General features: G+C 42.3%; 1 protein-coding gene across 1 annotated transcript in view; it reads right to left on the bottom strand.

The window, feature by feature from the left end:
* Positions 1-13,030, bottom strand: part of ARPC1B (actin related protein 2/3 complex subunit 1B) — a 58,502-nt gene extending 45,472 nt beyond the window's left edge. The window contains exon 1 of the mRNA XM_075179918.1: positions 12,889-13,030. The gene's annotated coding sequence lies outside the window, so the exon portion shown is untranslated. The remainder of the gene's footprint in view (positions 1-12,888) is intronic.
* Between the last annotated feature and the right edge of the window lie 8,994 nt (positions 13,031-22,024).

Raw genomic sequence — 22,024 nt, 5'->3', positions numbered from 1 at the left:
GGAGGAGCAGCCGTATGTGTAGTGTAATGCAGATCTGTTGAAGGTTTTTTATATATTTTATTGTGGTGCCCAGTGCCCACTCCTCTACGCAGTCCAGGTACAATTATTGGTGCGAATCATAAAAGTTCACGGTTTTTAATATATTGTGGTGACCCACTCCTCTACGCAGTCCAGGTACAATTATTGGTGCGAATCATAAAAGTTCAGGGTTTTTAATATATTGTGGTGACCCACTCCTCTACGCAGTCCAGGTACAATTATTGGTGCGAATCATAAAAGTTCAGGGTTTTTAAGATATTGTGGTGACCCACTCCTCTACGCAGTCCAGGTACAATTATTGGTGCGAATCATAAAAGTTCAGGGTTTTTAATATATTGTGGTGACCCACTCCTCTACGCAGTCCAGGTACAATTATTGGTGCGAATCATAAAAGTTCAGGGTTTTTAATATATTGTGGTGACCCACTCCTCTACGCAGTCCAGGTACAATTATTGGTGCGAATCATAAAAGTTCAGGGTTTTTAAGATATTGTGGTGACCCACTCCTCTACGCAGTCCAGGTACAATTATTGGTGCGAATCATAAAAGTTCAGGGTTTTTAAGATATTGTGGTGACCCACTCCTCTACGCAGTCCAGGTACAATTATTGGTGCGAATCATAAAAGTTCAGGGTTTTTAATATATATTGTGGTGACCCACTCCTCTACGCAGTCCAGAAAGATACCTTGTTGCAACGTTTTGGACTAATAACTATATTGTGAGGTGTTCAGAATACACTGTAAATTAGTGGAAATGCTTGTTATTGAATGTTATTGAGGTTAATAATAGCCTAGGAGTGAAAATAAGCCCAAAAACTTGATTTTTAAACTTTTTATGTTTTTTTCAAAAAAAATCCGAATCCAATACCTTAAATCCGAACCGAGACCTTTCGTCAAGTGTTTTGCGAGACAAATCCGAACCTCAAAAATAACGAAAATCCGGATCCAAAACACAAAACACGAGACCTCAAAAGTCGCCGGTGCACATCCCTAATTTAAACTAGACTGAACATTTATAATTTTAAACCCGTGACATCTTATTATTGTGATACTTGGTGCCAAAGGTAGAGATTTTCAGCATCTGGGGTCTAACCCTGCTTGAGTTCAAAATAGTTCCTGACAAGACGCCTCCATGCCCGGCCTTCTTTACATACTGATTCTTTCTTCTTAGGAGAATTGACCTACATTTGTGTGATGTGGGTAGATTTGGAGACTAAAAATACGCTACAAACAGATCAGACTGCCACTAGATGCAAGCTTTACAAGTATTTCTTTGCTGGCTTAGAGTGTGTGTTTGATTAATAGCAGACAGGAAGGAATTGTTATACATAGCAGAAATAAAGACATCAGACGTCAGATAATAATGACCATTGTATCTAGTCTGCCGATTTTGCTCAATAATGGTTTCCTACAAAATATATTTAACGTCCCTTGCTGCTGCTATTCTAACTATATGTACTTGAAGTTTGTTTCAATCCTCTTCTCTTTCAGAAACCTAATGGGACAAATTCACTAACCCTGAAAACAACTTGTGAATATAGTGCTTGTCGCAATGATGACATAATCAGAGGTTAAAAAAAAAAGAAAACATAATATATATAACTGATTACTCAGCAAGATGCCAGATATGAGTTGTGTTAATATGTGAAATCACTGTGGAGTAAATTAAGTGTTAATACTACAATATTTGGAGGACATTGGGACCAGAAAGTGTCTTTGCCATGTGACACAGCATATTTCAGGGAAACCTTGTATTGTGCTACAGGATGTGAGACAATATGTGCATGTCACCTACATTTGGACCAGCTGCACAGATGCCCTCAGATGTAAGGTCTCTTTAAAGGCCCAAAAAGTATACTAACAATACCGTACAGTATGCCTTATATATTTAAATAGGAAATGTATACATCAAAAAAATGTTGCATAGATTTCTGTATGTATTCATAATCAGTACAAATAACATGTGTCAAACTTAGAGATCCACTTCTAGCGAAGACATAGGAATTGAGTATTTCGCCAAATACTATTTCATAATTATATTTCATAATCCACGGTGCAGAAAGTTTTAACTGGTTTATTGAATGAAACATTATGACACCACTGTTCTGGTATGTTTCTGTGGAATTATATAATAATTTATAGATTGTGGGGCACATTTATCATTAATCGGCAAAAGTGAGAAATAGTTATCAATCCTTACCGCAAGGATATGGATTGAACTATTTCTCAAATTTATTAAAAAGGGAACACAGAAACAGCAGTTCCGAAAAACTGCTGTTTCTGTGATAGAAAAAAAATCACACTTACCCCCCTCTTCGGATGCGCTGTCTCGGGATCTCCTCTTCGTTCCTCTTCTTCCTTCAATTGCGCATGTGCAGTGCACATGCGCACAAAGTCCCCACTCTGTCTCTGCAACTATCATTGCAGAGAGAGTGCGCTGAGTGACAGGGAGGGATCATGTGATCCCTCCACACATGCGCTGTCCAGCTCTGCTCTTCGGAGCAGAGCTGACAGCAGTGGATTTCTTAAATTCAGATAATGTACGCCAGCTTCAGCTGGCGTACATTATCAAGACAAGTTCCCGAAAAAAAAAAAAAAAATAAAATAAAAATAAAAATCGGGACTTGTTAGATTGCGGCCAGAGCAGTCACCATTCTGTTGAATGGTGACTGCTCGCAAAAACGATCAGGAGTGCAAAGCAGCAGATATCCATGATATCTGCTGCGATGCACCTTTAATAAATTTGCTGAGGGCACATCGGGACTTTAATTCCATGGTAAGTGCACAATAGTGCACTACCGTGATTTGTTAAATATGCCCCTTAATCACTAAAACTGGTGATCAAACTAATTCATAAAAATCATTTAGAATTTTCACCACACCTCTGTCAGTGACCTCACAGGTAGGAGGGGAATTGTGGGCAGAAGAAAATGTTTAAAATGTAATGTATTGATTTGAAAAATTGTCTTTTTGGGGATCAATCTGATTAAAGAGTTGTCCACATTCTTATCTCCCAGCCTCAGATATCACGAAATTATGTGAGTGTTCTGTTTTTAGCCTTGTTTATTTTAAATAAACTGTTTTGCAATATTTTACAGTATGTCATTTTATGGTATATTTTATTACCATAAGCATTGTGACATTTTATTCATATTAAACTGCATTTTATGACATTCTGTCTTTGTATTCTTAAGGGATTTACAAGTTAGATAGCTTGGCTATTACAAAGCTACATAACTGATATACAGGGAATCATTTGGTTGATTTAAGTATTGTTTTTAGTGGGATATAAGGCAGGGAGAACAGAACAGCTTCCTCAAATTGTTAGCTTTGGAATCAACTCTTGGTGGTGGCAGTATTGGACAAGTCATAGGCAGTGTAAGATATACTTAAATGGGATATTTGAATAATTTTCAGACAAACAATACATGTCACGCAGGCTCAGGTGAGTGTGTTTGAGACACGGTTAGTAAATCTAAATTTGAGGCAACATAGTTCTATTCATTATATGAGGTTAACAAGACTGATCTCTCTAAAACTACATCCACAAGCATTAAATCTTGTGGCACCTTTAACCACTTCCAGCTTTAAAATAATGTTTGCAATTGTCGTTACGACTACAGTCATGGCCAAAGGTTTTGAGAATGACACAAATATTATTTTTCACAAAGTCTGCTGCCTCAATTTTTATGATTGCAATTTGCATATACTCCAGAATGTCATGAAGAGTGATCAGATGAATTGCAATGAATTGAAAAGTCCCTCTTCGCCATGACAATGAACTTTATTCCAAACAGAACATTTCGCTTGCATTTCAGCCCTGCCACAAAAGGACCAGCTGATATCAGGTCAGTGATTCTCTCGTTAACACAGGTGAAAGCGTTGACGAGAACAAGGCTGGAGATCACTCTGTCATGCTTATTGAGTTAGAATAATAGACTGGAAGCTTTAAAAGGAGAGTGGTGCTTAAAATCACTGTTATTTCTCTGTTAACCATGGTTATCTGCAAGGAAACACATGTAGTCATCATTGCTTTGCACAAGGGGCTTCATAGGCAAGGAAGGATATTGCCGCTAGCAAGATTGCACCTAAATCAACCATTTATCGGATCATCAAGAACTTCAAGGAGAGAGGTTCAATAGTTGTGAAGAAGGTTTCAAGGCGCCCAAGAACATCTATCAAGTGCCAGGACCGTCTTCTAAAGTTGATTCAGCTGCGGGTTCGGGGCACCACCAGGGGAGAGCTTGCTCAGGAATGGCAGCAGACAGGTGTAAGTGCATCTGCATGCGCAGTGAGGTGACGACCTTTGGAGGATAGCCTGGTGTGAAGAAGGTCAGCAAGGAAGCCACTTCTCTCCAGGAAAAACATCACGGAGAAACTGATATTCTACAAAAGGTACAGGGATTGGACTGCTGAGGACTGGGGTAAAGTAATTTTCTCTGATGAATCCCCTTTCAGATTGTTTGGGTATCTGAAAAACGCTTGTCCAGAGAAGGAAAGGTAAGCGATACCATCAGTCCTGTGTCATGCCAACAGTAAAGCATCCCGAGACCATTCATGTGTGGGGTTGCTTCTCAGCCAATGGAGTGGGCTCACTCACAATTTTGCCTAAGAACACAACCATGAATAAAGAATGGTACCAAAACATCCTCCAAGAGCAACTTCTCCCAACCATCCAAGAACAATTTGGTGACAAACAATGCCTTTTTGCAGCACAATGGAACACTTTGCCATAAGGCAAAAGTGATAACTAAGTGGCTCGTAGATCAAAACATTCACATTTTGGGTTCATGGCCAGGTAACTCCACAGACCTTAATCCCATTGAGAACTTGTGGTCAATTCTCAAGAGGCGGGGGGACAAACAAAAACCCACAAATTCTGCCAAACTTCCAGCATTGATTAGGCAAGAATGGGCGGCCATCAGTCAGTATGTGGCCCAGAAGTTGATTGACAGCATGCCAGGGTGAATTGCAGAGGTCTTCAAACAGAAGGGTCAACCCTGCAAATATTGACTCTGCATAAACTTAATGTAATTGACAATAAAAGCCTTTGACACTTATGAAATGCTTGTAATTTTAGTTCAGTATACTATAGCATCTGACAAGGAGGTGTAAAAACACTAAGGGTATGCACCGGGCACTTTTAGTGTTTTGTGTTTTGGGTTCTGATTAGTTTGAGGTTTTGGGTTCTGATTTGTTTTGCCAAAACACCTGACGAAAGGTTTTAGTTCTGATTTAGGGTTTTGGGTTCTGATTTATTTTTAAAAAAGCATAAACAGTGCTAAAATCTAGTTTTTTGTTTGTTTTTCACTCCTACGCTATTATTAACCTCAATAACATTCAATAACAATCATTTCCACTAATTTCCAGTCTATTCTGAACACCTCACAATATTGTTTTTAGTCCAAAACGTTGCACCGAGGTAGCTTTCTGGACTGCGTAGTGGAGTGGGCCCGGTACCCAATTTGGTACCGGGGCCACAATACCTCCGCCTTCAAATGGTCTCAATTCCACTGCACAGCTGCCTGCTCCTACATCCTCTGCAGCATATACAGGGTGTAGTTCGAGCGTGTCAATACCTTTTGTTTTAGACGATGACAGGTCATTTTGAATTTGGCAGCAACTATAGTCTACGTTTTTTTATATCTGATACGCCTCTATCTGGACTGCGTAGTGGAGTGGCCCCGGTACCCAATTTGGTACCGGGGCCACAATACCTCCTCCAACCATGGTACAGACCATTCATCATTGAGATCCCATCAAGAATGTTAAAGACAGACAGGGTCGAAGTGTTATTTGTTGACTTTGGAAACAAAAAAAAAACTGTCCCTGTTGCAAATCTTCGTGCAATGAAGAGTGACTTTTTCATTTAAAGGCTCAAGCTTTCAAGTGTATTGTTTATACGTTATATTATACTTTTGGCTTAATTTGTTTAATTTGTTTTAATTTTGTTTTACTTTGTGCTCATGGCAAACGACTGTTCAACGGTCACATAATGCCAAAAAAAAGAGTTGCAAGATTGAATTGTCCTTGGGCCCTCCCACCCACCCTTATGTTGTTGAAATAGGACATGCACACTTTAACAAACCAATCATTTCAGCGACAGGGCCTACCAAACAACTGTGGCTGAAATGATTGGTTTGTTTGGGCCCCCACACCAAAAAAGCTATTCATCTCTCCCTGTACAAACTAAACAGGCTCTACTGAGGCAAGATGTCATCCTCATCCTCATCATCCGATTCCTCTCCCCCTTCAGTGTGTACTTCCTCCTCCTCACACATTATCAATTCGTCCCCGCTGGACTCCACAACCACAGGTCCCTCTGTACTATCTGGAGGGCAGTGCTGTACTTCATTGAGGAATTGATAATTCATTTTAATGAACATCATTTTTTCAACGTTCTGCGGAAGCAACCTCCTTCGCCGCTCACTGACCAGGTTCCCCGCTGCACTAAAAACTCTTTCTGAGTACACACTGGAGGGGGGACAACTCAGGTAAAATAGAGCCAGTTTGTACAGGGGGTTCCAAACTTCCTTTTATTCCTGCCAGTAACAATATGGACTGTCTGACATGTCTATTTGGATGGTGTCAGAAAAATAATCCTCCACCATTTTTTCTATTGTGACAGCATCCAATGCAGCGACACTAGACATGTCTGCAATGGTTGACAGGTCCTTCAGTCCGGACCAGATGTTATCAGCATCCCCGCCAGCGGGTCTTTTAGGAAAACTGAGTTTTTTCCTCGCAGCCACAGGTGTGGAAGAATATGAAGGTGGAGCTGTTGGAATGTCACGGTCCTCTTCAGAGGACAATTTCCTGACCAGCAGGTGTTTGCACCTCTGTAGACGTGTGTCCGCCGGAAACAGAGACACAACATACGCTTTAAACCGAGGATCGAGCACGGTGGCCAGAATGTATTCCTCTGACTTTAAAAGAGTGACCACCCTTCGGATCCTGGCAAAGCGTACGAAGGGCTTCATCCACAAGAGCTACATGCTTGGTGGAATCGCAATGGTTTACCAGCTCCTCCCTAACTTTTTCCAGCTGCTTCTGCAACAGCATGATCAGGGGAATCACCTGACTCAAGCTGGCAGTGTCGGAACTGACTTCTCGTGTGGCAAGTTCAATCGGCTGCAGAACCTTGCACAACACGGAAATCAGTCTCCAATGCGCTTGACTCAGGCGCATCCCCACTCCTTTTCCTATGTCGTAGGTGGCTGTGTAGGCTTGAATGGCTGCTCCTCCATCCTTTGCAGCATATAGAGGGTGGAGTTCCAGCGCGTCACAACCTCTTGTTTGAGGTGATGGCAGGGCAGGTTCAGACTTTTTTGATGTTGCTCGAGTCTGCGGTAGGCACTGGCAGAATGCCGAAAGTGTCCAGCAATTTTGAGGGCCACCTCAACCATCTCCTGCACACCCCTGTCACTCTTGAGGTAATGCTGCACCACCAAATTAACGGTGTGGGCAAAACATGGGACGTGCTGGAAATTGCCCATATGTAATGCCCACACAATGTTACTGGCGTTGTCTGACACCACAAATCCCCTGGAGAGTCTAAGTGGGGTAAGCCACTCTGAGATTATTTCCCTCAGTTTTTCTAAGAGGCTGTCAGCGTTGTGCCTCTTACTAAAACCTGTGATACACAACGTTGACTGCCTTGGCACGAGCAGCCGTTGTGGAGATGCTGCTACTGATGCAGCTGCTGCTGTTGCTGCGGAAGGCGATGCATCTACCCAGTGGGCTGTCACAGTCATATAGTCCTTAGTTTGCCCTGAACCACTTGTCCACATGTCCGTTTTTAAGTGGACAGTGGGTACAACCGCATTTTTCAGAGCACTGAGGACACTTGTTCTTACTTCTCTGTACATCTTTGTTATCGCTTGCCTAGTGAAGTGGAATCTCGACGGGATTTGGTAACGGGGACACAATACCTCCATCAACCGTCTAAATCCCACTCCACTGATGGCGGACACCGGACGCACATCTAACACCAACATTGCTGTTATTGACGCAGTTATCCGCTTTGCCATAGGATGACTACTGTCGTACTTGGTGCTCATGGCAAATGACTGTTGTATGGTCAATTGTTTGGTGAAAGATGTAGCGGTCTTACGACTTCCCCTCTGGGAAGATGACCGACTACCAGCAGCAACAGCAGCAGTGGCAGTAGTAGGCGTACCGCTGCAGGATTCCTCGGATGAATCCTGTATTGAAGAGGACTCATTCTGGCTGGTGACATGGTCTGCAGGACTAAATCTGATGGAGATCGTGGAGGAAGTTGACGAGGAGGGTGTTGGTGGTGTGTATCCAACAGGACCAAGGGATTTAGGTGTCCCTGGACTGATGACGGTCCTAGCCCCAGTTCCTGAACTAACCACTGAACTATGAAGGTTATTCAGATGACATATAAGGGAGGATGTCCCTAGGTGGCCAAGATCCTTACCCCTGCTTATTTGAGCTTTACATAAGCTACATATGGCCATACATTGGTTGTCAGGATTTGGATAAAAATAACTCCAGACCGAAGAGGTGCATTTTTTGGTCTTCTGACAAGGCATGACGATGGGCTTTTTCATCCCATGGACATCAGCTGTTTCCCCCTTTGGTGCCTCATTTACAATAACCACATCAGCATCCTCATCATCAAGTTCCTCCACAGTGCCAGCTACATCAATAGCCTCCTCCCGGTGTACAACATTGACACCTTGATTATCCAAATCTGGATCTACACTGTGGGTGATCCTTCCAGCATATGCAGAGGGTGTGCTGCAAATGGTGGATGGAGTCACCTCTTCCCGTACAGTGATGGGAAGGTCAGGCTTATCAACCACCAACACCCTTGGACTCGCCTTGGGGATTTGTGATGTCATCTGTTTAGAAGGCAGAGTTGTTTGCTGTTTTGTTGCTGACAGCATAACTCTTTTAAATTTTTTGGAGGGGGGGGGAGGAGGGCTTAGATCCTTGGGTGAAGCTGAACCACTAGTCCTGAACACGGGCCAGGGCCTAAGCCGTTCCTTGCCACTCCGTGTCGTAAAGGGCATATTGGCAAGTTTACGTTTCTCCTCAGATGTTTTCAATTTTCTTTTTTTACTAATTGTAGTGAACTTTTGCTTTTTGGATTTTGCATGCCCTCTACTAGGAGATTGGGCATCGGCCTTGGCAGACGACGTTGATGGCATTTCATTGTCTATGTCATGACTAGTGGCAGCAGCTTCAGCATTAGGAGGAAGTGGGTCTTGGTCTTTCCCTACTTTATCCCCCCAATTTTGGCACTCCATTATATGCAGCACATGTTGTATTACAGTACTATTTTTTAAATACTGCAAGAACAGTGAACAATTTTTAATAGATTGCAGTATTAATGTTAATGGACTGCAATAATTGTTTTTAGACTTTTTAGAATATTTTTTTAAAAGGATTTTTGTCGAATTATAATTTTTTGGGAAGATTTTTTAATACTTTTAAACTAAAGATGCACTTAGCAAAACAAAGCACAGGACAAAAACACCGCTGGACTCAGCAAGGACAGAGCACTGGACTGATGCACCACTGGACTCAGCAAGGACAGAGCACTGGACTGATGCACCACTGGACTCAGCAAGGACAGAGCACTGGACTGATGCACCACTGGACTCAGCAAGGACAGAGCACTGGACTGATGCACCACTGGACTCAGCAAGGACAGAGCACTGGACTAATGCACCACTGGACTCAGCAAGGACTTTTTTTCATTATTTTTTTTATATTATTTTAAAAGGATTTTTGTAGAATTTTTCTTTTTATGGAAGAATTTTTAATACTTTTGAAATAAATATGCACTTAATAGAACAAAGCACAGGACAAAACGCACCGCTGGAATCAGCAAGGACAGAGCACTGGACTGATGCACCACTGGACTCAGCAAGGACAGAGCACTGGACTGATGCACCACTGGACTCAGCAGGACAGAGCACTGGCAAAAGCACCACTGGACTCAGCAGGACAGAGCACAGCACAGCACAGCACGAGAAATAGCAGGACAGAGGACCACCTAACACACCCTCCCTCTTACCTGATCAATGCCCGAGTGAAGATGGCGGCGGCAAGCGAGGAATTTAAAGAATCCGAGTATCGCGAGATCCGACAGCGGGATTATGACTCAGAGCCTCGTTTTAAGTTTCGGAATCGGCAGGAATACCCGGACAGTGCTCGGATCTGACTCGGATCCGCGCTGTTCGGGGGGCTCGGATTCCAGGAATCCGAGTCCGCTCATCCTTAAAAAACACTGATGCAGCAAACTTTGTGAAAATCAATACTAAAATGTTTTATAGATGCTTAACTTTATCGAGAAATAATAAAACTTCTCCTAGACATCAAAATGTCTATATTTTTATTTTTCCAGGTTTCTATAACAATACAGCAGGTCATGTGTGGTGGCACAGTGCAAAGCTGTATTACTCAATCTGCAATAAAATTACCTGCTTCTATGCTCATCACACATTTAGGTTCACCAATGTGCATAAAATTGTCCATTTGACCAGATAATTGTACATGCCTCATGTACCTTAATCAATAATAATGCATAAGGTACAATTAAGGTAGATTAAAACAATGAACTTCCTTATTTTTTTTCCTTTGAACGGTCTTGCTCATTAATTTAACCTTTACTTTTTGCAACATTTTCAAATTATCCTCAATAAGATGGCAAGGAGACAGACTTTATTAAAAGATCTATGTGTGCAGTTTATAAAATTAACTACACTGTTATATATGTATATGTAATTGTTTAACACACAGTGATTGGTCATCAAAGTAATAAATGTTTATGTAACGGATTTGCGGGAGCTGTCTTTATGCAAGCTTCAACTTGACAAAATTACACATCACACAGACTCAGAGCTGCAGTTAAACTAATTAGAAAAATATGTTTCACAAGACATATAATTGAGTTTATCATTTTTGAACATTGGTAAAAGCTGGTGAGTGACACAAATGTGACAATATGTACCACATTGCAATTAGTTCAAAAGCAGATAGGATATTCAACCAAAATGTTAGTTACATTGAGCATAGGCTATCTAGCAGGTATCCGGATGTCTTGTAAGCATGTACCAGTGCTCACCACACTCCTGTACACTCCCACAGGCAGCTTTATATTAGTGGAAATCACGCTGCCTTGTCTGGAAACAGACCAGGGAGTAGATTTATGAGAACTTTAAAAAAGTGAAAAATGGAGGTGTTGCCCATAGCAACCAATCAGATTCAAGCTATAATTTATCTAGAAAAGGATAGCTAGGACCTGATTGGATGCTGTGGGCAACACCTAAAACTTTCCAATTTAGAAGTTTTAGCAAATTAACCTCTAGGTCAGCTGGAACAAGCAGAGTGTGTCAGACATCATAGGGCATTACTTGCGGGATCAGTATGGGTATGTCTAAGGATGTAATGATGGACCCCCGATCGGTAATCTCTTAGCACTAGGTTCTACCTAAGATATTCCAATCAAAGCTGAATTTTGCTGTAATGGAATATTACATATTGAAGAAAGGCAAAGGCTGGACACACAAACAGAGATAAAAAAAAAAAGCTCCTCAGCATTATATTTATTACAGGATTGCATAAAAGTACAAACAGCACTGTGCTCCCAAATTAGTTTTTTTCACTGTATACTTTGTTTGTACTAATTTCTAATTCATTATATATATATATATATATATATATATATATATATATATATATATATATAAATACCAACACACACATCTCATTTACTTTAATAGAAAATATGTGCTGTTAAGCATATTTGTTATCTTCAGGGCTCATTTTTTTGTTTTTGTTTTTTTAAAACATAGCTCCAGTTTCTGATCCTGCTCTGGCAATTGTACAAATATTGTGCACATTAGACCAAATTATTTAGTACATTATATAGCATAATATCCAACATATGCAGTCCAATGTCCAGCACACGTAGATTCAGTGCTCACCAAATCCAGTTCTTGCTCATTGCCACAGGCTCATGTCCATCACATTCAGACCATATTGACCATGGTTCCAAGACCAACATAGTTGTCCTAAATGCCCACAATATTAAACCATTTAACCATAAGATCCCCAGCCTAAAATTTGCAGCTTGCTACCAGCAGAGCCTCATAATATATGCAGATGTCAGTACTTTTTTCATCCATTCCAAAATGCATTTGTTTACCTTATGTTTCATACATGAAAGAATGCCCATATGGGAAAAAAAAAATCATAATATATACCTGTACCCTAAAATAAATCTCATCATGCTCAAGGAAATCCTGACAAACTAGGTTTGTAGCTTGGACCAGGAACTACATTCTCCACCTTTTACTTTATAGCATCTGCACTTTCGACATACACTAATGCTTGCAGCAGGAAAGGAGCAGAACTTGCACAATACTTCAACTGGTTGGCAATCACATGACTCAGACAGTATGTATCACTGATGCTCTGCACTTCATCTTAACAGATTGGTTACAAATACAATGTGATGTAGTTTCTAAATCCAGTATCGATGTCTACTGTGCAGGTATAATCAGAATACTTTTCCCATAGTGCAGTAGAGCAGAATAATGTTGCGTTTCGTTCGCTTTGCAGTGCGCAAACCAGATTCTTATTATTCAGCTATAGCCCTATTGCATTTTTTATGTAGTTTTGGGAGGCTGAAAGACAACCTCCGATGTTACTGCACTAACAGGCTGGAGTTTTGGTGCACAGAAAAGCCCCAAATCTTCCCCGTTGCTTGCTAAATAGCATGAGCAACGAAATCAAAGTGTTATGGAATAATAGGAAAATATTGTACAGCAGTCACCCCCAACCCCTCCTCACATACTGTATTGTACACCTACCTATGACCTTTTTGTGCGTCTGAGAATTCAATGTAGATTCTGAGGGAGATGAGAAGACAGAATTAAGTCTGAGAGTTGCACAAAACTTCTCTTTTCCTCTCTGAGTAATACAACCACTTCCTTGTGTGGGCGGAGGTGCTTAAAGCAAAAAAAAAAACACCACAAATAAGCCAACATTTTTTTCCCCTCCCCCTTCTCTCTCGCTGCTTCTTCCTATGCTAAAACTCAAACTTATTCACATCTGGACATTTGAAATTAGTAAGGTTTTCCAAAAACTACAAGAATACAAGTGACTGCTGAGTCTTAAGCAAATGGGGAGGGAGGGCTACTGCAGCACCACAGGAACTTTTTTAAACAGTGTGCCCTTTATATTTAATATGAGATCAAACAGAATATGCATTGCAAGAAGCATTTATTTTTAAGGGTATTTGAGACAAGAATATAATTGTAATCTATTGCAGTAAAATGGAGAGCTAATGTAAAACGTAAGTGTATGCACAATCCTCTTTTGTGCATTTATTTGCTTGTTTGACTTTGTCAGGAATCAACCCTTGATTTGCCAAGCCAATCGTTGATTGCTAAAGTTCCACAGAGTTCTTGAATCTATTGTGATCACTAAATGAATTAAAAGGAAATCAAACCCACAAATGTAGTTAAATATTAATAACAGTTACCTGGAGCCACTTACCTTCTGACAAATGTTAATTATAGTCTAATGTTGAGAACTCTATAGGTTGTGCTTTTTGACCACCCAAAAAATGATGTCACGTTAGTTTTAACTCCACATTCCAGCCCAATAGGCAGTGACTATATTACACTGACAGTATATGAAAATATTCTGTTAGGGATCACTTGCAATCAATTAAAAATCACAATAAAAAAAGAAGCAAAACTTGAACACTGTGAGGCTCATGTAGAGTTGGATGTAAGAATGCACTTTTCATACTGTGCATGCTAAGTAATATAGTGTACATCTTAGTTTATATGCAGACTTAAGCTAGGTACACACTACACTGTTTTCATCCAATAATCGGCTCAAACAGCCGACATACGACCGCTCGTTCAAAAGTCGAGTCAGTGTGTGTAGTGACACGATAGTCGGAAGTCTGCCCAAATGGACGATTATCGCCTCATTTGGTTGGTCGTACCCTTTAATATTTTCGGTCCAATCTCATTTCCGCTGTGTAATGTGTATAAACTTCCGACCAATCCACAACAGTGAGTCAAAATTACAGTCATTGCTCACGAAAACTTGGCTGTAAAAAGTCGCTAAAGGGACGTCCGTTCTTCCATTTATCGTCCTAAACAAGGCTAGTGTGTATGCAGTCCATGGACCGAGCGATCAGACCATCGATCGCATGTAAAATCGCTTGGCATAAAAAGTTGGTCGAAATTTCTGTAGTGTGTACCCAGCTTTAGCTGTATCTAGCAATTGTACTTTACATGTAGAGAGGTGAAGCAGGGGAGGAAAGTGGCAGGCTCTTTATGTACTATGTAGAGGTGAAAGCAGGTGCAGATACCAGGATAATATTCAGCAAGGACCTTGCGCTGCCTATTAGAAAAATAAATAAAAATACAAATTAAGCCCCCCCAAAAAGTAACCCCACCCTCGGAGCATTTTTGTTTGTGTTTACAGCCCATTGTGTAAGTTACACTCAAAGTGCATCATACACTTAAGCGTATCTTACTGAAATGTATGCAATTTGTGTTCTTGTTAGCACAACCCGGAGTCTGCTCTGCCAGTCAGGTGTTCACTGGAGCCCCTAGTGGTGTGGACAGACTTGGCCGCAGACTAGCAGAGGGTCGTGAAGTGCGTACTGACTAGGGGGAACCCAGGTAAGCGGAGTGAAGTCCAGGCAAGGGTCAAGGGCCGGCAGCAGACAGGGAATCCAATACACGATCCGGGGTCAAGGGTCACAAGCACGGTAGCAAGGTCCAGATACAGGCAAGAAGGTCAGGGTCACAGGATACACAGGCAGGGTCAAAATCCAGGCAAGGGGTCATACACAGGTAATCAGTCCAAACAGGTTTTCACCAATACTAAGCAGGAACAGGAGCAGGTTAGCTGACAGGCAGACTGGACGCTATAACCGGCAATGAGGCAGCAGACCTCATTGCCTTAAATACTCACACAGACCAATCAGGAGTTGATACACTCCTGCAGGCTAATTGCTTAGACAGAGCAGGGCCAATCAGGGCTTGACCCTGCAATACACAGTTGCAGGCTAATGCCTGTAAATCCAGCCCTCCTCATTAGATCAGCCTACCGGCTATCTGTTGCGCGCATGCGCCCGGCTACCAACACCGCCGAGACGCAGTGCTGAAGAGGCGTCCGGCCGTTGCCTTGGCAACGGTCGGGGGTTGAGGGGAAATGATGTCCCGGTCGTCATGGTGACGGCCGGGACTCTAGAGCGGGCAGGAAGCGAGCCGCGGCGGCTGTGAGTACCGCCGCGGCTCGTGACAGTTCTTAAGATACATGCGATTCTGCATACTATGTAAATGTCATTTTAATAGATGCAAATTTACGCCTACGCTTTCTACATAAATTACGTCCGACTCTGCATGAAGCCCTGTGAGCTTGCTGATGTAGCATTTCAACCTATGCTAGCACAAGACATGCAACTGTCCTTAACCTATGCTAGCACAAGACATGCAACTGTCCTTAACCTATGCTAGCTCAAGACCAGTATTATAATGACTGACAATTTATTGATGCCCAAACATGCGCTTGCACCAGGCGCCATGGTTCCACGCTACTGTGTCTGCATTGGATTACATGGCTGACCTGGTAATCTTAACCCTTAAACAATCCCAATTGCAGTGATAGTAAAGTAGTTGAAATGCAGCCACTGAAAGGTTATAAGTAAAAGTACTGACCAGGACTTTGAGTTTCATGAAAATCAATAGAAAGACCTCTATATTAGGAAAATGTGCAGCTATTCTTCACTGGGAACAATTTAGGTAATAACCCTATTCATGTTTTTAGGACATAAATAATATTTTTATCCTGTTAATTTAATGTCACTTTCTTTACTAAAGCTGGCTGCATGCAGACTGACCCTGAAATAAAAGATGAGCTCAGATGAGGACGCAGTTCACCCGAGCGTCAAACAACACACAGACATCCACAAACATCGGGGACTGGGGATCCCCTTCTTGGTATCTCACAACTGTCAAGTGGCTGGGAGAGAAAAGACTGTTCAGTGCTCGAGAAGAAGCCTGTGTGAGTTCCTTGACTGGGGCAGTGATTCCATACAGGAATGTGGTCACACTGGATATATCCACCAGTTTGTCGCTGTAACCAGTGTCTGAATCATGTGGGGGGCAATCATTGTGGTTGGTGCATTGCACACACAAGCTGACTGCTGACATTTGCCAAACAATGTTACAGATATGCACAGAAATGTTCTATTTTTTTTATTAGAACAGTTCAGGCATATGAAATGTTTTGGATACACATGCACACATGCAATATTAGGCCATTTTGTTGATATTACTGAGCATGTGCCCAACGTTAGACAGGGAAGCTTTTACAGCATTATGCATGTCATGGGTCTTTTTCCCATTGTAATTTGTCCATTAATGCTAGAGAACTGTTGCACTGGATTTCATTTTCCATTAGGTACATTTCATATAAGTTATACAATTATACATTAGGGTCTCCATGCAGAATATGCCCATTTATGCAAAATGTGAAAATAACCCGTTTGAAAATAAAATAAATTTCCCTTTAACAGCAGAATGAAGCGAGGGAAGGCAGTCATATAGATTTACTTTTCTTACTTTAGCTGAATAGGTACCTCATAAAGAACAATAATGTTCCTGTTTTTCAGAGCATCCCCTTTTTACAACATTTCTCAACTGTCATCAAGTTGCAAAATATTGTTCTGAACATCTATTGCTATGCCACATACTATTGCCATAATAGCACAACTGATCTAAGAGGAAATGGAGCTGCTGTTAGTTACTCTAACAGAGGCTGGTAGCAGATATGTGACCCAGTGGGAACACTTCGTTTGGGACGGGGCTTGGAATGGTAAGCAGTGGGGGCAGAGGCAGAACTAGCAAGCTGTGGGCCCCGGTGAAGTAAAGCAGAGAGGAGGGAACCGTGGCTCACAGCTCACTAGTTCCTCTTGCAGTGGGCCCCATTATCTCCATGCGCCCCGCTGAACCGTACCTGCTGTACCAATGGCAGTTCCGCCACTGAGTAGGGGGATGATTTTGAGGTTGTTCTTTGCACTCCTTAGGCAGCTACTTTCCATGTCTCTGCTTTGTCACTGCAGTAGAGGGGGGGGAGAAAAAAAAGGCACCCAGTGAGTGAAGGCGGGAGAGAATGGTGACTGAAGGAGAGGGGGGGTGATGGAGAGGTGGGGGAGGGGGGGCAGCATGGCACAGTGATGGAGATGTGGGGTGGGGGGGCAGCATGGCCCAGTGATGGAAGTAGAGGGGGGAGCAAAATGGCCCAGTGATGGAAGGAGAGGGGGGAGCAAAATGGCCCAGTGATGGAAGGAGAGGGGGTCGCAGAATGGCCCAGTGATGGGAGGAGAGGGTGGAGCAGAATGGCCCAGTGATGGAAGGAGAGGGGGGAGCAAAATGGCCCAGTGATGGAAGGAGAGGGGGGAGCAAAATGGCCCAGTGATGGAAGGAGAGGGGGTAGCAGAATGGCCCAGTGATGGAAGGAGAGGGTGGAGCAGAATGGCCCAGTGATGGAAGGAGAGGGGGGAGCAGAATGGCCCAGTGATGGAAGGAGAGGGGGGAGCAGAATGGCCCAGTGATGGAAGGAGAGGTGGGGGGAAGCAGCGTGGCACAGTAATGGAAGGAGAGGGGGGCAGCATGGCACAGAGATTGAAGGAGAGGGGGGAGCAGAATGGCCCAGTGATGAAAGGAGAGGTGGGGGGGAAGCAGGATGGCACAGTGATGGAAGGAGAGGGGGGGACAGCATGGCACAGAGGGATAAGGGGGGGCAGCATGGAACAGAGTGATGAAGGGGGGCCAATTGAAGGGGGAAAAGCAGCGTAGAGGGCACAGTGTGATCATAATTGGACACAACATGGTTGTGATGAAGGGGCACAGTAATATGTGTGTGATAAAACAGGGGGCTTGTGGTAGTGTGTATTTGATGGCACAGGGGGCTTGTGGTAGTGTGTGTGTATGTGATGGCACAGGGGGCTTGCGGCAATGTAGTGTGTGTGAGGTAGGTGGTATCTAATTAATGGGTGCTATTTTGTTTGTGGGGTGATGGTGGGACAATTTAATATTGGGGACTATTAATTTAAAATGGGGTGGTTTGGGGGCTATTGAATGTGGGAGTGAGTTTGGGGAGAATGAGGTCTCTATTAAATGTGACTATGAATTATTTAATGGCAGTGATGGTTGCGGGAAATAGTATTTACATATCATAAATAAACCTATTCATTTATTGCTGGGACTGTTTGCAAGGAGAGAAATAGGTTTAACACCAAATGGAATCACCGCGCTTCTTCAATAAAAGTGTATAATGCAGCTACAGAGGGAACAGTGTTATGGAGGTGGCTCCTTTTCTCCAAATAAATAACAACAGAAAACATATACACTCCCAGGTGCAAAGATAAATTAGTACAGTGCATTAAACATTTAAATATATTTAATCAAACTGCCCACAGGGGGCTAAAATATGCAGGTTATTTTAGCCCCCTATGGGCAGTTTGATTAAATATATTGATTTTAAATGTTTAATGCACTGTACTAATTTATCTTTGCGCTTGGGAGGGTATATGTTTTCTAGAGAAATAGGTTTATTTATTAAATGTGAATACTAATTAATTTAATGTTGGGGCTGGAGGAAGGCCTAATTATTACTAGTGGGTGCTATTGATTTAACACCTGGTTGTAATTTTCTAAATGTACCCTATTTCCAAATAGGGCACTCAACATTCCAGGATCCAGGGAAGCCACAACTAAAGAAACCAGCAACCACAGGTGGTGAAAGTGAGAAGAACAGGTAGCAGAGTCTGTGAAATGTTGTGATTCTAGCGGGACAATCCCAATTTTTGGTGAGTGTTCTGCTCAATGTAAAGGGCAGGCCAGGACTGTGAACTGTTTACATACACATTGCATTCTTTCTATACTACACTATGGCCAGGAGTGCTGGGGCATATGTCACGCTCCGACGAGCAGGCACTACAACCTTGTTCCAATGGAGTACACAACAATGCAGTTTTTTTTCTGTAGGAGGGTGTCCTAGAGCTTTTCATCTGCTAGCCACCCCCAACGTTGCATAGCCATGTGGCGACACATTTTTTTTTGCCATGCTGAGCTATGAGGGTGGCCCCATGAAGTTGTTGTACCGGGGCCGTGAATTCCTCTTAGCAGTCCTGTCTACACCCACAACAATGTCCTCATCAATATCCTCAGTAGCGGTCTGATTTAGTCCTGCATCCAAGTTGCTAAGGCTAGATGACTCCTCCACTATCCTGGATTCCTCAGAAGAATTCTTGAGCGTTAGTCCCACTGCTGCTGCTTATGCTGGTGAATCTTCATCCCAGAAGCAGACCAAGAAGAAAACTACTAGTAGTTTACAACAATTGACTGTTAAACAATCCTTTGCAAGAGGAAGCAAGTATGAAAGCTGTCACTTAGTCACAAAGCGGATCACGGACGCCATGGCGACTATGCTAGTATTAGATCTGCATCCAATATCCACTATTAATGCAGCTGGTTTTAGACAGTTACTTGAATTCTTGTCCCCGTTACCAAATTCCATCACGACACCATTTCACTAGAAAACCTATTCCTCATCTCTACCAGAAGGTTCGTAAAAATTTAATTATGTGGCTCCAAAAATGCCATTCTACCCACTGTACACTTAACCACAGATATGTGGACAAGTGGAACTGGGCAAACTACTGATTATATGACTGACAGCCCAGCAGTAACAGCAGCAGCATGTACCCAAGTATGTCACATTTGTCAGAGGCAAGCCTCTCTGTGGATCACCGGCTTCACTAAGAGCTGACAATCTGTTACAAAAACTAAGGAATGTCATTGCAACATGGCTTATCCCGCTTGGACTCTCCTCAGGATATGCCATTTCTGATAACACCACCAATATTGTGAGAGCATTACAGCTGGATGAATTCCATCACATTCCATGTTTTGCTCACACAGTAAACTTGGCGGTGCAGAGCTTTTTAAAAAATGACAGGGGATGCAGGAGATGCTGTTTGTGGCCCGTAAAATATCTGGACATTTCTGGCAGCCGGCAACAGCATGTAGGAGATTGCAACAGCTACAAGAGCAATTTAATTTGCCCTGCCACCAACTGAAGCAAGAGGTGGTGATAAGGTGGAATTCTGCGGATGGACGAACAGCGAAAAGCCATCCACGCTTACTCCACAAGCAATGACATTGGGAAAGGAGGGGGATGTATTTTAGTCAAGCGCAGTGGAGAATACTTTCCGTGTTGTGCAAGGTGCTGAAACCATTCGAAGTAGTCTCCTGTGAAGTGAGTTTAGACACTGCTAGCTTGAGTCAAGCGATTCCCTTAATTAGGCTTTTGGATAAGCAGCTTGAGAAACTGAAAGAGGAGATTAAACAAAGCAATTATGCTAAGTATGTCGAACTTGTAGATCAAGTACTTTATTCGCTTCACCAGGACCCAAGAGTTATCAAAATCTTGAAATCGGATCACTATATTTTGGCGACTGTGCTTGATCCTCGGTTTAAGAGCTATGTATTGTCTTTGTTTCCAACTGACCCAGATCTGAAGAGATGCAAGGAGCTCCTAGTGAGCAAGATGACAGCTCAAGTGTTACGTGACAGGACGGCGTCTTCTCCTTCAGTTTCTCACTTGACTGCTGCTAAGAAAAAAAACAAAAACTTAGCTTTCCCAAGAGACCCAGAGATGATGCAGATGACTCAGCACAACATTTTGACATCTGGTCTGGTCTAAAAAAATTGACCAAAAAACGTGACACCTCTGCCGTAACTCCACCTGATCCTTCTATCAACATCCAAAGGATGGTGGAGGATTATTTTCATTACAGCATAGAAATAGACACATCAGACAGTCCCTTTACATACCGATTGGAAAAAAAGGGAATTTGGAGACTCATATTCCAACTCGCTTTGCACTGCCTAAGCTGCCCCCCCCCCTCCAGTGTGTACTCGGAAAGAGTTTTCAGCACAGCCGGGAACCTTGTCAGCGATCGGCGTAGGAGGTTACTTCCTCAAAATGTGGAAAAGCTGATGTTCATAAAAATTAGAGATGGTCACTGACCCCCGTGTTTTGGTTTTGGATTCGGTTTTGGATCTGGATTACCGTCGTGTTTTGGTTTTGGTTTTGGTTTTGCAAATCCGCCATTGCGTGTTTTGGTTTTGGTTTTGGTTTTGTTTGGTTTTGTTTTGCTATTTTTTTTGGAAAATCCATGTTTTTGGGCCTAAATTAACCCAATTTAGTGCTCCAACTGTTTTAGAGACAAGTAATCTAATTGTTGAGGTAATAAATCATCCAAAAAAACAGTTTAATTCTTCGTTGGTAGGCCTATTCTACACACAAAACAGATTGTCTTCCTCTCCATCTATGCATATTGGCAATGCAGCCATCGTCTTTGAATGTATATTACACCCTACACTTATAGTTAAATATGTAAAGAAATGGAAAAAGCCAGTTTGGTTTCTGTCTCTCAAGGCCCCCCTCCACTTGTATAAAATACCCAAAAATTCAGCCATTATAGACTGTACAATATTAATTGACATGGAGAAAGCCAGTTTGGTTTCTGTCTCTCTAGGCCCCCCTCCACTTGTATAAAATACTAAAAAATTCAGCCATTATAGACTGTACAATATTAATTGACATGGAAAAAGCCAGTTTGGTTTCTGTCTCTCTAGGCCCCCCTCCACTTGTATAAAATACCCAAAAATTCAGCCATTATAGACTGTACAATATTATGAAAAATGGACAAAGCCAGTTTAGGGTCACTCTGTCTATGACACCCTACCCTTAAGGATAAATTGCCCTAACAGCAGCCTTTCAAGATGGTATGGGATATGGAAATGCCATGAGTCCCTTTCCTCTTTGGGGGTAGATTGCACCCTACACTTACATAGAAAGTTTTAAAAAGATGTTATCGGCATCATCTTCAGCTTAATCCTCACC

The sequence above is a fragment of the Mixophyes fleayi genome, chromosome 7 (genome assembly GCF_038048845.1).
Source record: "Mixophyes fleayi isolate aMixFle1 chromosome 7, aMixFle1.hap1, whole genome shotgun sequence".
NCBI lineage: Eukaryota > Metazoa > Chordata > Amphibia > Anura > Limnodynastidae > Mixophyes > Mixophyes fleayi.
This window is presented reverse-complemented; position numbering and strand designations above follow the sequence as displayed.